Raw genomic sequence first — 12103 nt, 5'->3', positions numbered from 1 at the left:
TAAGTCATTTCAGCCCGGTGGCCACTTTTCGTGTGTTCCTTGTTTGCCCTGAGCCCCAAGAGCCTGATGTGCTGAAGTGCTAAGTGCTCACAGCTGCAGCTGAACTCAGTGGGAGCTGGGAGCAAATGAAGTGCTCTGTACTGCTAAGTGTTTGGACAAAAATTAGCCATTGGAGATTTCTCAATAAGCACCCAAAATTTAGAGGATTCTAACATCCTTTGTCCTTATCTCCTCATCAGTCCCATTGTGTTGAAGCATAATGGAAATGAATATCAGAGGGGTTTGTAAATGCTAAAATGCTGTAGTAATGGGCACAATGGGGAAAAAAAACCTCAGGAAAACTCAGGAGAATATTGAATATTATCCAGTAAATAAAGGATGCAACTGATATAAACAATAAGAGTAGTTACTCATCCTCATTGTAAGAAGTCCAAGTCATGAAAAAAGTAATTATATATTTTGAAACTGTACCCTAATGCACACATATGAAGAGATCAAATTCAAATTAGTTAGGAACTATGATTCTGACTTTTCACAACTTCGGACAGTTTGACCTTGCAACTTTAAATACACAAAAATAACTCAGAAAATGCAAGTGGTGGCAGAGGACTTTGCCACTGAAGTTAATGACTATAGTAGATATAGTGTAGCTAAATCTCTTAGAGAACTCTTGAAGCTCTTAGCTTTAACATTTTATAAAAAGGAAATGCATCTCAACTGTCCGTTCAGGCTTTAAAAAGAAGTTTTTCTTAGAAAAAAATAGTAAAAATCTTCAGGCATGGTGGAAAGAAAAGAAAGGTGCTGATCAGGAGGGTGAGGGCAGCTAAGTGGTCTTTAAGACAGGAGGCTGTGGTTTGATTGACTACTCTATCAGAGATTTCACATGCAGCCTTCTGAAAGCCAGAACAGCAAATGCACAAAAGGAATTCAAATGACAAAGCTTGAGGCGCACTTGGTCGCTGCAGCAGAGCTCTCCAACCCCCAGAACTCACCTTCTCTCCTGCTCCACAGCTTATCTCATGGATCAGCTTTATCAAGAGACAATATTCCTCTCCTCAGGTTTCAGGGTGTAACCTTGTTTGGAAAACCTCTCCATCCAGGACAAACCAAAGCCAGGGCCTCTGTCATGGATGTTTTTGCAACACAGAATATGTGATTGTTTCTAGTCAACGCTCAGAGAACTCCAAGATGTGAAACAGCCCACGTTTCCCCTCACTTTGCAGGGACTCTGACCTCGGTTGTTAGGACACAGAAGAGCATAATTTGCAGTCACATTTGAAATGGGTATTTTTCTCTCTTCCCTATCTGATGAAACTGCAACCTTGACCAACACTTTGTCACACCATCTATGAAGAGCAAAATCAATTAACCTTTTCAGTGTCTGAAACCCATGTCTGTAGCAAAACTGAGAGCCAAAACAATCCACATACCCACACAATGCATGTTGTCCTGGCTTGCCTTCACAATGCATTTATAAACAATCTTCTGTTTAGTAAACTTTGTGTGAATAATTAATTAATAAACTTTGTGTGAATAATTTCACAGATTCGTGCACATCGTCTGAAGTAAGTCAGTAAGAGATAAGACAATGGAATGAAGACAAGGACATTAATTATTTCTAATAACACTCTCATTTAAAATAGATGTTAATACTTAGCCAGCTCTGGTTAGATTTTCAAAAGCAGAATTCCAAAACACCTCCTTACCAAAATTAGAGCCTCTGATCTCAGATCACTGCATCCCCAAACAACTTCCATGTTGTCAGTGAAAGCAAGTCTTCTTAAGTGGACTCCAGGGAACAATTCCTAGATTGATACTTTCTATTGGAAGTACTCTGTGTTTTCCCTAAAGATCTAGGGAAGACATGTCTTTGCTTTCTCTCTCACTTAGAGTTAAGAAAGCTCATTAAAATATTAAATGAAGCTCAAGATGTTTTGTTGCTCACATTATCATCATAGAATCCCTAAGCTGGAAGGGACCTTAGAGATCATTTAATCCAACCTCCCTGCCGCCAGGGATGCCACCTCTTGACTAGATCAGGCAACACATGGGGACTGAACGGGAATCGAACCCGTGAGCTTAGCATTGTTAACACCACGCTCAACTGACTGAGCTAATCAGCCCCCTAAAATACAGAGGGCTCGTCCGGGATTTGAACCCGGGACCTCTCGCACCCAAAGCGAGAATCATACCCCTAGACCAACGAGCCAGGTAATTGCTAGTTGCTTTTTATTTTATTTTTGCATACAAAGCAACGAATTAAAATAAGTATAAAAGCAAACACACTGATTTTGTACGCTGGCAGGGTTATTTTCTCATGTTTTTGACAGCTGAGTGACCTACTTTTACTTGCTCACGTCTCGGTGCCTCTGTGGTAGGAGGCACAACTGGGATGCTCGTGCTGCTTAGAAAGGGGCAGTTGGATGCCTAAATTAACCAGGGTTATCTGTGGGCAGCTAAGACTCAGAAGCCAGCAAATATTTTAGTCAAAGGGAACTGATAGATGACAGCACAAAGCCTTGATTCAGAAGTTGGCTCTGGGAAGGTAAGTAAAGGTGCCACTTTAACCAGGGTCTGCATTATCTCCTTGATAATCTGTTACCGGTAATTTGAAAAAATGACCTTCAATAAGTGCTGCAGCTTCACTACAGTAGGAATCAGATCTTCACTGAGTTGCCAGTGTGAAGTTTTCTACTCACTGGTTCCAGAGTTTTAGTTTGAAAGACTGAAGAACACAGTATTTGGGGCGTATTTTGGAAGTACTTTAAGAAATGCCAGCTGGCTTAGCTGCTCTGTTTCTCCCCGCACACATGTTTGCAGAACCCCTGCAGGCCTTACACACGTCTTAAATTGCTCCAAATCCTGAGCTTTGAATAGAACAATCATAAGGATAGCCACATGTATGAAAAACTCATCTTTCCGCCCTTCAGAGAGATACCGCACAAGGTAAATATTAACTGCTAAGGAACAAACAGGGACTTAGAGGGACAACATGGTTAATAATATGATAGATGGTGTTAACAAAGAAATTTAGGAAGTAAAAAAATGGGCAAGTCTGTCAAGGGGGCTCTACCTTTACTGATCATATTCTGATCTTTCTCATACACTGTCCTAATTGTAGGCAGTTTTCTCTCAGCCTTATGAAGAATGAACAGACTATTTTCTTTGTTGGCAACATAATTTCACTGACTTCTGCGAATTTATGCAGGCAGTGAATTTGGAACACTCTGTGGAAAACACACTGCTTCCCCTGAGTAAATATTATTTAAAAAGGTTGGCAGGAAGGAATCCCCTCTGAAAGGCACTGGAAACATGGTGCATCTAGGAAGAGAGTTTTAAACTTGGCAAAATAACCTACAGTAAACACTTACTTGTGCCAGAGTTTATGCAATCAATTCAGTAAGACAAACAGAAGTTATCTGGATTTGTTTTCTTCATATCCTTAGTTTCACCTTGAGAAGACTAGTATTTCTAAGAAGAAAATGTAAAAAATTATGTCCCACTCCTCTTGTTTCAAGAAAAAAATCAGAGCTAGTGAAATTTTCACAGTCGGCAGCTGAAGGTTTCTGTAGAAACCAGACTCTCACTACTGTGGTATGCAGCTACCATTAATGTGAGTGGGAGAGCTACTGGTGACAAAGATTAGTATTTGGCTCTTGGTGATTACCTGTCCCTTAGTCTTTACCACAGTCTTGGCTATTTCTGATTTATGCAAATTATCGTGACCAGAAAATGTTGTCCTTAGAATCATAGAATTGAGTGGCATCAAGGGATGTGCTGAACATGTCCCATCATACAGTGAAATATTTCCAGATGAGACCTTCTTAATCCTATCTTAGGTTTTCCTTCAAAATCTCTCATATGTCTCTATGTCCTCGAAGGGTCTATGAATTTGTAATGAATTCTTCTTGCATACTGGCTTTGTAAACTGACACACAGCTCGGCTACAGCTCTGTGTTAAGCAATTGGCATCAGCTCTAGATGGTATCAAAGCCCTTCCTCACATCAGCCATTTGGTAGGTAATCTGCAAAAAGCTAAAAGATCTGAAGTGCCTGTAGTCCCCTTGAAATGAATAATCAAACTGTTACCTTTTGATAGAAGGTCATCACTGCCTGTTAACAATTGTGCTGCCAAATGAAGAGCTATTGTGTTAGGAACCATTTGAGTTGATTGCTTTCTGTCGTCACAGCTTTTCCAAAGTTATAAAAGAACCTTACAGAATGTATGGCACAGCCTTCATTTTTAAATGAAAGATATTAAGAACTTCTGGCTAAATATTTAGTGAATATTTTAGGAAGTTACAGCTGAAGAAAGCCATTTACATCCATTTACATCCAGGAAGACATTTATATCCCTTGTTGATGTGTCTTGGGCCCCACCACTAATGTCATCCTGTTATAGAGGAAGAGTTTTGCAAAACTGTAGCTTTGTCACATTGCTTAAAGATGCTGGATTCACGTCATCTCTCATGGAATTCTGTTTCCCAGCTGGCTCTTGGCAGTCAAGGACATGTTTTCCTCAACTGCCACATACATCGTGCTAAAATTCATGATTTCTTGAATTTTTCTATCGTATGCTTGTCCTCCCACACATTTTTCCCTCTTCCATTTTTTTTTCCATTTTGCAACCCAGCTCTGACAAGGACATACTTGCTTGCAGGAAAACAAGCGGCCAGTGAATTGCCTCCCTTTAGGCAAGAAAAAGTCTTTACTCTAGACACTTATTTCCTCATGCTTTATTCATTTTTCCATATAATGATAATGATCTGTCAACCTGAGTGACAAAGGGGCCTCTCTTGTGCAGAAATATTTCACTCTTTCAGTCTTCTACAACAACGAGTTACCAGTGGAAGTGCCGTGTTTATATCCACTGGCTCAGCTTCCGGAGAAACACGCTGACTTTATTTCTCTTCTGTCTGGAGTTCAGCGAGGCACGTTCCAGTTGAAGAAATAATAATCCCCGAAAATCCCTGAAACTTTAGACTTTCTGGAAGAGTTTTGGAACGTCCCCAAAGGCAAATAGAGGGATTTTGGAAAGCATTCCAATTCTCTTATGAAAATGATTTTGGGGAAATACACACAATGCAAACCACCCTAGGGATTAGGAGTTTTCCAGCATAGAATTCCTTCAGCTTTGCATTTCTTGGATGAAAGATTTCAAAAATAAGAAAGTATTAGAATCTCATTTAAGGGTTATTTGCTCTGCCTGATAGGAGTTTTAATGCAATGTCAGGAGAGGTAAGAGCTATGTGGTCTGTTCACAAATGTGTAAGAGTGTTGGCTTCCACATTTCTCTAAGTGTATATTCATGCTTCTTTTCCCTCCATTTGTCTCTAATGTCTACCAGCTCGATTCTCCTCTCAAAACAGCAGGATAAATCAGAAATAATCTAGTGAAATCACTTACTTAAGCCAGTTTAAGCAGAGAATCAGATCTCTGAAAGTCCCATTTCACTGCAAGTAATTAATATGCAGAAAAATCAGACCCAAAATTTTTCACCAAAAAAGTGGAATAACTTAGTTTGGCCTTATAAGAATCTTCCTGTCCAACTAGAGAGCTCTGTACACACATTGAAACAGAAGTATTAACGAAATGAGGCATGGCCTGAGCAAATTTGTCACAGGTAAACAACATATGAACACTGAAGTGAGCCAACAATTCTTTGGTGGCCTATTTGAAATGAGCTGTTGGTTGCACTCCGTTTTCTAAGCAGATATGTGTCCACATTCTATATGTGGAAAACATTCATACAGAAATGGGCATAGGCTGATATTTCCAGTATCTTTCTCTTTATTTTGGTTGTGATTTTGAAAACCCGTCCAATCTGGCAAAACCAAGCCATTCTGTATAAAAATCTATTTAGCAGAAAAGGATTTCTTCCACAAAAACCCTGTGACTCTCACACAGGCCAACTGCGTGTCACACTGACACCGGGCTAACTGGTCTTTATTCCTAATTTACTAGGAGGCTAGAATTTTTAAGCAGTATTTGGGAGATAACTGAGGCCGAATAACGACATGCTTCCTAGATTAGACCATGTATGGTCTTTTTGCCAAGTGCCTTATCTAAAATAATTATTCTTTTGGGGGGGAAAGATGGCATATCATATTTTTTTGGTTTCCATTATACTGTTTGTCTCATTCTTTCATGCAAGCTCTAATAATGAAAACTTGATCTATTCTGTACTGAAAGGAGAAGACTTACTGACTTCAATCTCACTTCTGTTCCCAAATTTCTTTTCTCCACTTTAACAGTCTGGATGTTAGAGCTCTCACTCCTTAGGATAGTACCTGAAACAGGAGGTAACTCCATGGTGTAGGGGCAAGGAATTTTTATACTTTCCTTCTGCTTGAAGGGGTTCACTTTGCAGATATTTACAGTTCTTCAATTACACAAATGAGGGGGTGGGAAGGAGCTGTTTCCTTGTGGCTAGAGAAGGAATTCACATCTTGATTGCACTGTCTAGTCTGAGGACACTTTCATTTAAGAGAACAAGACAAAATTGAATAACAACTCACTTTCACTGGAAAAGACCTTTTTTCAAGATATTGAAGGGATTGAGATGTAAAATACAGCCTGTCCCTGGTGTTTCCTGACTTATTGGAGGTGGTCTCTCCCTGTGCAGAGGTTTTTTTTTCCCCTTTTCACTTCTGAAGCATCGAAGCCTTCCCATGCAAGGCATATAGAGAATAGCCGCACTTAATTCCACACTCAGTCCCTTCTGGAGCTTGGGTCTCAGTACCTACCGACAGAAATGACCTAAGAAGACACAGGTAGCAGAAAAAAACTAGCAGGAGGCCTTTAAAGTGTAACCAGAGTTCTTATGATGTAACTAAAAGTCTATTCTGGCTCCTGAAACTCGTGAAACACTTCATCCTCACAGTGTTGAGACATGACACACATTGTCCAGAATCTCATGTAATCAGCTTAGGAACCTGAATAAGGCTAACGGTAAAAACAGCTCTCACCATTCTGCTCTCCAGAGTTTCTGCTTTCTAAGCAAACCAGAAGAGTTATTCCCAAACACCCCGTAATCTATCAAGAAGAATTTAGCAAATATGCACTTTTAAAGGTGTACTCCTAATGGAGACTCATTCATAACTTTGTGTCCAACAAGGTGGGGGTGGCCAGTTTCAACCAAGACTCCGAATCACCAGAGAAATTCATAGTGATGGATCAGGTTCAAGGCCGAGCAAATAGAAGTCAGCAAGTCAGGATTAGGTTCAGTGATGGCAAGTAGGGTCAGACACAAGCCAATGATTGCAGGTAGGTCCATACTGACGACACAGATTTGATGGCAAGCCAAGAAGTTGATTCATGGTTCAAGGTTCAGGTCAATGAGGTCTATGGCTCAGGAGAGCTGAGCTAGACACCAGAAATCCTACAGCAGAGCTTGAACTAGGAGCTTATAGCAACTCCTGAGAGCCCATGGCCAGGGTGGATGCCTCAGGCAAGGCTGATAGGGGCTCTTAAGGCTATTGGTGCCCTCAGGGCTCTCACGCCCTCGCAATTCACATACATATTTCTTCCCCTTTAGTTGTCTTTTTTAATTTTTCTTTGCTGTGGTAGCCCACAGTGCTTCTGGAGGGGACATAATTCCGGTGAGACCCCAAACTGGTGGGCAGATCTTGCACTGAGAGCTGACAGAGTCCCACAGTAGCCACTGGCTGACCTCTGCAGGGAACAGCCTCAGTGCTGGTAGCCTGGCACCACCGCGCTTTGCTCCCCAGGCTCAAGGGCTCCAGCCAAAGCCGCTCAGTGGAGAACAGCTGTTGAGCTGCCTGCAGCGTTTGAGGCAACCCAGGCCTGGACTTTTAGATAGTTTAAGAGCAGGACTTGTCACAGAGACTGCCAAGTACCAACTGTAGCATTGCTGGGTTATTCTGCTCAATAAGCAGGTTGGAGTCTGCCTTGTAAGCAACAGCTTCCCCTGGTCAGTGACCCCGAGGCAGCCTGCCTGGCTCTGCTACGGCACCGCTGTGGTGCAGCACCGTGGAAGAAAGTAAGTGAGGCTCAGTAGTCTGAACGGAGCATCACCACACAGCTTTTCTCAGCCTGTGTGAGAAATAACTTGGAATTCTTGTGGGGTTAGTATATCGATAACATGTTACTGTGCAATTCAAATACTAGATGCAATGCAACAAGCCTTCAGAAGCAGAAGGCAAGTATCCACATCTGTACAAGATCATGGCTCCTCAGCAGTGACAAGAGAAGGTCACGTGTATGTGCTGAAGAGCAAAGGTGACTGTAACAGATTTTGTTTACAAAACAGCCCTTGGAAGTAGTGTAACCAAGTCCCAGTGAATCCTCATGGAATTTAGGGGCTTAATTCCCTTATGGTTTTTTTGAGGACACCAGACATTAACAAATTATGTGAGATGACAGCAGCAGCATTCTTAACCAGTGAGTATTTCCACTGTGTTTTTCTATTCTCCCAGATAACTTTTGTCTAGGATGTTACCCATGCTGTAACTCACTAACGGATTTGCCTCCACAGCAAAATACTTCATTAATATTTAGTATTCTTAAAAACTCCAAAATTAATATTTAGATATCTTAAAGCTGATTCCTAAACCAAAACAGAAAGACCACAAAACCAAGACATTTGTAACCATGGGTCACAAAACAGAATATCTGAAGACTCTTCATAGTGATCTTCTACTCCCTGGGACAACCTAATAGTTTTCCTTAATGCTGCATCACTCCATGAATGTATTTCTTTTCAAGGGGATGCGTTAATGGTTAGTCAAGTACTACTCAACATGTATAAAGAAATCATAATCCCATCCTTGGTTTTTACACTGGAGAACTAGCTGAGCATACCTCTCCAACCTATGTCGCTATTAAAGGTAGAACTTTCCAGCGTAAGGAAAATGAAGATATCAACATTGCAAACACAAAGCGTAGTCCACTGTGTTATGACAAGTTTCTGAGGAATCACTTGCCCAGAGATGCGTAAGAATTGCAAAGTTACAGTGTTGTCTGATGATGTGTTTTTTCTGGACAGTTTAGGAAGGGCTCATGCGCAGGCAGCCTGCTCTTTTGCTGCCGCCCCTGCTCCGTTCCCTTGGTGTGTCTGTACAATGCCTCCTGAAGCCACGCACTGACCTGGCTAAAAAACTCCTAAACCAAAAATAGGATATTTTTAGGTGAGATCATTTCAGCAATCTTATTCAGAACTGTGTGTGGACAGTTGCAAATAAACTGCAGCATGCAATTTAAAATTCCTTCTCTGAGCTTTGCTGATGGAGAAGGTTATTTCTCTCTTTTCCAGAAGTGAATGGGAAAAGGTGCCCTGTATTTCTGCCCTGATCTCTCCTTACTGTTTGCTCAAAACACTGAATAAATTACATGCTCTTCCTATGGAAAATCAGAAGTGCCAATGCTAATTAATTTTTTGAACTTGCATTCTGAAAAAGCCCCAGCCATACACTTTTTAAAACGTCAGGTGCTGATCTGTATTCATTTAATATATTGGATTTATATTTGAAAGCCTAGAAAACAGGATTAAAAAACCCATAGTGAAGTACTATTCTTAAACTTTAAAAATTTGGAGGGTGGGCTGATTTTCTGCTCTTTCAAAGCTGACTTCTGACCACAAACTCCACGAAAATTGATTCAGCAGTACCTGATAATACATAATAGCTTATAAGCACTTTTACTAAAAGCCAGTTCTTTTGTTATGAGTCAAGTTCCAGCCAGACTTTTAGGTGCCTTCAAAACAGCGCTTAGTTAACCCAGAGAAGTTTTCTAGGGACACTAAGACATACTCAGCACTTTTACGATTTCACCTTGGCTCTGTGCTAACCTGACCTTGTGCACATCAAGACTCTACATATGAGATGACAAATGGTCCACAGGCCATGTCAAACCTTGTGCATCATTCACGACCCATTATTTCTGAAGTGCTGTTAACAAGCAAACTCAAACAATCATTTTCCCAAGCTACCCTTTCACCCACGGCTTTGGCAAGCTTTAAGTGCAAAGCAATCCGAAAGCCTCTAAAGTTAAAATGACATGCTCCAAATGGATATTCAAATGTTTATTTCAGTGTGAAGTCTCTCTTCCCCTGGATCTTATTTTGGATCTTTTTCTGTCAGAATTTGTGGTGCCCAGATGGTTTCTGAATTGAAACGGGTTTCCTCCCCCTGCTCTATCTCCTTTTAATTCTCCCCTCTTTCTGAACATACTGAGAGACTGAGATAATTGCAAGTGATAGCTAAGACAAGGAGCCAGCAGTCTCGTGGATGGAAATGAGCATGAGCCAAGGCACCCAGTGTATCTCTTCTGGGAGACTGGCCTCTGCAGTCAGACACCAGGAACTCGCCAAATAATGAAGTCAGCAGTTGTACAGATGCCTTGGGGTTGGGGCCATGCTATGTTGAGCATAGCACGAGCTTTTCTTTGAAGGTTCCTCAGAAGTGGACTGAATGATGCTTCCTGTACTGTCTCAGTATGACCAATTGCTGTGTCTTTCTGAACAAACTGGCACACTGCCTGTCACTTAGGAGACTTTTACTATTGTTACCGCAAAATTTTTCCTTTTCACAGTGAACTTCACTGCTTTTTATTGTGACTTTGAATAAAGGACAGTTATTTCACTACTGGATTGCAAGAGCACAAGATGGTCCACCTACCCCTGATGCATCACGCTCGTCTTTCAAAAGCACTTTTGTCAGGGAAAGAAGTATTAGCCTACCTGGTGAACAATCACAAAGGGTATTCCTATTCTGAAGTTGCTGAGCCGGGGTGCACAAAAAGTCACTGTGTGAACCAGGAATTAAACACCGTGCTCTTGGGTTGCGATCTAGCATCTATCCACTTCAGCTGTTTTCTTTGTTCTGGTGAAATGGAATATCTCCTACTCATTTCTAACAGGTCCAGTCTTAGGAATTAAAGAAATGGAGTTTGACCTTTTTATTATCTATGTTAAAACGTCATTACTGACCACTGGAACATCTGAGAGCTATGTGGCAAAATTACCTTTTCTAAAGATGGGAAGCAAACTTGTCAGAAGAACTAGGGCTTCTTAGCTGCACAAGATTGAAGGAAATTTTTATAAGGAAGGCAAATTCACAGTCGCATCTGAGGTTAAATAATCAGAGGTAGACACCTGCCACCTTATATTTATAATGTCAAGTCATGCAGAAAGAAATCTGCATCCTCCACCTTTCTTTCTGAAGGGTTAAAACTGAATGAGACTTGTGAGGACTACACTTTCACAAGATGAATTTTAAAGGAAACTTTGACACTTATAGATCAGAGTTCCAGTTCAGTTCAGTTCCCATTACATCAGTAGTTCTCAACTTCACATTATGACCATGTAAAGAAAGTCTCTTTCGCAAATACTTGTCTTGCACTTCAGTATAAGGAAAAGGTACTGCCTATTTACAGAGCTGCTACTTTCCCTAACGCTGACACACAACAAAACGTGGGGAGAAATTCACACAATTTTGTTAAATGTAGTCCTGATTTGCTTTCATGATTTTCAGTGAAACAGTGAACTACATCTCCTACTTTCAGGCAGCTGCCACTTCCCTCTAGGAGTCTGGGAGGGAGCGTGACCTCGGCGTGCTCCTGACATCTAGCAGCTCAGGCACAGTTTTGTTTCCTTCTGCTAAATCACAGATGCTCTATTTCTGGCTGTTTGCAACTGGTTAGAGTAGAGCAGTTGCCAAGGTTGGTACTGTGTCTTTACTATTTGTTTTAACTTACTAGCTGCAGTCTTGCTCGTATTTCCAGGACTGTCAGATTTAGGATGGGAAAAATATTTTCTAATAAGGTACAAACATGGCAACCTTCCCCTGCCCTAGGAAGTGCAAATTACCTGGACTGCCCTGGGGTAGTGCAGTGGAAACTTTTGATTCCCTTGGTGCCTGTTCCTCTTTGATTCTGTGACACACAGTAGGTTGATTTCAAGCTTAAAAGCAGTGCAGGAAGATGGAGAATCAGGAGCAGTACAAATACGTGAACCTATGAAACATCCTATTTGAGGATAATAAGCCACTGAGCACATTCTTCCATTTCTTTGGCCAACTTCAATTTGAAACATTAAATATTACTGGCAGACACAAAGAGAGAGACAAGGTAAATAAGGTAGTTA

General features: G+C 41.1%; 1 non-coding gene across 1 annotated transcript; it reads right to left on the bottom strand.

The window, feature by feature from the left end:
* Nucleotides 1–2137: 2137 nt before the first annotated feature.
* Nucleotides 2138–2209, bottom strand: TRNAP-UGG. The gene has a single exon. It is a non-coding gene; the product is annotated as a tRNA-Pro (tRNA).
* Between the last annotated feature and the right edge of the window lie 9894 nt (nt 2210–12103).

The sequence above is a fragment of the Apaloderma vittatum genome, unplaced genomic scaffold, assembly GCF_000703405.1.
Source record: "Apaloderma vittatum isolate BGI_N311 unplaced genomic scaffold, ASM70340v1 scaffold3600, whole genome shotgun sequence".
NCBI classification, from domain to species: domain Eukaryota; kingdom Metazoa; phylum Chordata; class Aves; order Trogoniformes; family Trogonidae; genus Apaloderma; species Apaloderma vittatum.
Note: the sequence above shows the minus strand (reverse complement) of the source record. Positions and strands in the feature narration are given on the sequence as shown.